This window comes from Capsicum annuum, chromosome 11 (assembly GCF_002878395.1).
Source record: "Capsicum annuum cultivar UCD-10X-F1 chromosome 11, UCD10Xv1.1, whole genome shotgun sequence".
Taxonomy (NCBI): domain Eukaryota; kingdom Viridiplantae; phylum Streptophyta; class Magnoliopsida; order Solanales; family Solanaceae; genus Capsicum; species Capsicum annuum.
This window is the reverse complement of record NC_061121.1, coordinates 29898406-29901830: the sequence shown is the minus strand read 5'-3', so window position 1 is coordinate 29901830 and position 3425 is coordinate 29898406.

The window sequence follows — 3425 nt, the reverse complement described above, 5'->3', positions numbered from 1 at the left end:
CAATATGAATACATAAACTTAAATTATCTAAATGTTGAGTATAAGTAGTCTACCTGATTGTCTGTTTGGGAGATGCAATTGAAGGTTAATGACCGGAGGCTGCATTTCACTGAGATTGAATTCATAAAGTTTCTATAGTGCTTCTGGTGCAGTGACCCAACGTGCATCTTGAAAGATTTGAATTTCATCAACAACTTTTTCTCCATCATCTGATTCAATATAAATGGCGTATCTATCATGTCCTTTATATATGTACTTGTAGAGATACTTTAGTGCTTTTACTCCCACACAAGATTCAACGTTGATGTGGCAGTTGTATCTAGTTAGTGAGTAAGGATTATATGGAATGACCCACTGATTTTTCATTATCATGCCTCGAACTTTTTCCTTTATTCCATTATTTCGTCTCTTATAAATAGGATATCCATCCTTTCCTTGCATTGATTTATTACTAAATGACCAAGGATAATTACACTTGCATTGCCCATCCTTCATGCATGAATTTGCTAGATGATTTTTTTCACATGGCCCATGCATCATATGCTTGACAACCAAATCATGTAATATCAGAAATTCTTCTTTGTCGGGAAGTTCAGTGAAAATAAACATATCATAGTTGTCCGGTGATGTTATCTTGTATCCTTGTTCAAGTATTAATAAAAGGTGTATGTGCGGTAGTCCTCTTTTTTAAAATTCAACCACAAAAACATGTGTTGCAATGGAACCTAATATATTTTTCTTGAAGATTTGATCTTTTAAGTCCTGTAACTTTGCTCTAAAGATTCTAGTCACTAAGTCAGGTCTTTCTTGAGGAAATTGTCCTTCTATCAAATTTTCTTTGATCTCCACCCAGTCAGTATTACACGTCATTTTGATGAATAGATCTGGTTTTCCAAAACGCTGAACCAAATCCATTGCATCCAAATATCTGTGACGCATGTCCCTAGGACCTCCGACGAATGATGCAGGAAGTATTACTCTATGACCAACTTTAGATCATCTAATTTCTCTGGCTAGTATACTATTAAATATACCTTGCAATATTTTCCTTCTAAGATTTGATTGCTCCAGCCTAAAATATTCAAGTCGTGTTGTTTCCAAATTGATGTAAATGTCAACTACAAATTGTTGGAACAATCTTCCTCACAATAGAATTACCGTTCTTTCTCCATTGCGTATTTGCAGTTTATAGCAGTAGTACTCTCTACAAGAGACACAATGCTTACCTCCTCGTCGTATACCTAAAAAAGATATTAAAACACAATGATATGAGACTTTTAAATAACCAAATCTAAGGGTTTGTGTAATTATGTTTCAAAATCATACCTTGCTGCTTATTGTCAAACACCTCATTAGCGGACGCAAATGCTGGAATATTCTGATTGAGGCTTTCAACTTTGATATTGTGTGAATTTTTTTATTTTATGTTGTTTTCGTATTCCTTGGTGCCAACTTGGTTCACCATTTGGAAAAAGTAAAGGATACTGAAGTGGGTCATAACAACCATAATAATGTTTGACTCTATGCATATTGACCGAATGTTCATGAACAATAATCTCTCGATCAAATGGTACATTGGGATTGTTTTCGTCTATCCAAATAGTAGCAACTTGATCTACTAATGGTTTTTTGTAGATAGGTGTTTAGCATTGGAAGCAATTAGAATCTCTAATCTGAAAGTTGAATAATCTTTTAACTAGCGAAAGAATTGTACATAAGGATTGACATCCATTATCTGTCTTATTATCGCCACAACTTCTTTGGATAAATTGGCTTCTTTGAGTTTTGAAATCCTATTGCATACCTCAATTTCTGTGTCAAAAAAGTACAACTGAAAATAACATAGATTATCATTATGTGGAATTAATATGGTTAGATCATGATATATTTGACCCTGTGCCTTAAACGTATAAACTCCTTGTCTTGAAGATGCTAGATCATTGTCGATTTTTTCATCAAAATATGTAAATCCAAATATGTTGTTATATCCTCTAATGTGTTTGTGAAATTCTTTTGCTACTGCAGAGTCCGAGAAAAATAACGCATACAGTTGAACCGGAACTTCAGTAGGTGCAAGTTCTGTCGCAATAAAATGTTGGAGTTTCATGTTCAAACCTCAAAGCATGACAATGTATGCATTTAGGAACATTTTCCAACTTATGAAGAGATGATATTGATGGTACGCAGTCGACTTGACCTAAATTTATGTAGTTATATGTTATAAAACTTAATAAAATAATAAATAATGAACAAATAGAGTGGAATTAACTGTAATGAATAAATTAGTACTGCATTACCTTCAATATTGTACTTTTTTTATAAAGCTTTCAGGTATTAATTTATTCTCATTTTTTAATTGGTCTTCTTTCTTCGACATTGACATCTTCTGTAGATTGAACTATTTTTCCTGCTGTATTAGAAATAAACATTACTTGTTTCTCTTTTTGCAGATAAAAGATGTTAAAAGATTAGAATATACTTATGTTAGATAAAATAAGAAATTTCTAATCATTATAAGGGAACGGTTTCATACAATGCAAACACAATTCAAAGTCCAAATGACTAACGTTTTTTCTCTTGTGGGGGTTTTGGTAAGCAATTTAGTCAGCCAACACTCTAGCAACATGAGCAGAAGCCTGCCTCAAGTGATTATTTTGGGAGTCAGACAACCTTCAATTATTTCCAGTAAGCATTTCAGAGTAGCCAACAGTTTGCTTATACTCCCGCTACAGGAAAATCATCTGCTAGCCATCCACCACATGCTTTGGTCACTTTTGGTTTTGGTGGAAAACCGATTGTGATAAAAGATCACAGTTCTTTTGGGAACCCATCCTTTAGAAGTCAGGTTTGTGTCAAATTTTCTTTTTTTTTGTCTTTCCGTGACATTATGGGTTCCTGTCTTACTAATGATTGGAAGTATTTGTGCATGGTGGGTAAAGAATCCTGTAGGAGGTTCGATATCTGTGCTCAATTTGATGGATATTGTCTCTGAGAGAGTTGATAATTCAAGCCTTGTAATGGGGGCATGTGATTATACCCGTTATATGGTAAGGCCTCGTAATATGTTCAAGTAGATTAGTGATACTGCATCAAGATGATATTAGCTCTTTCAGTTTATTTTTGATCTGGCAAATTTTTGTTGGTTCTTGTCACATGTATCTTACTTTTTCTTAATCGTAAATGGTAGCATTAGGCTTAATTGTGCACTTGAGTGAGTGCTTCAGTTTCAAAAAGTTATTATTGATAGAAATTCAATGTAGTGCTTTTGTGAATGCCAGGAGTTGTTGGTTATCATTTAGTCATTGAGGAACTAAGATGCTAGCTGTACTGTTTTCAAATTTTCTACAGATATACAAGTTAGGCATTCTGATTCGATTATATTTTCATATTATGGAATCTAGTTTTTCTAGAAAGCTACGATCTGC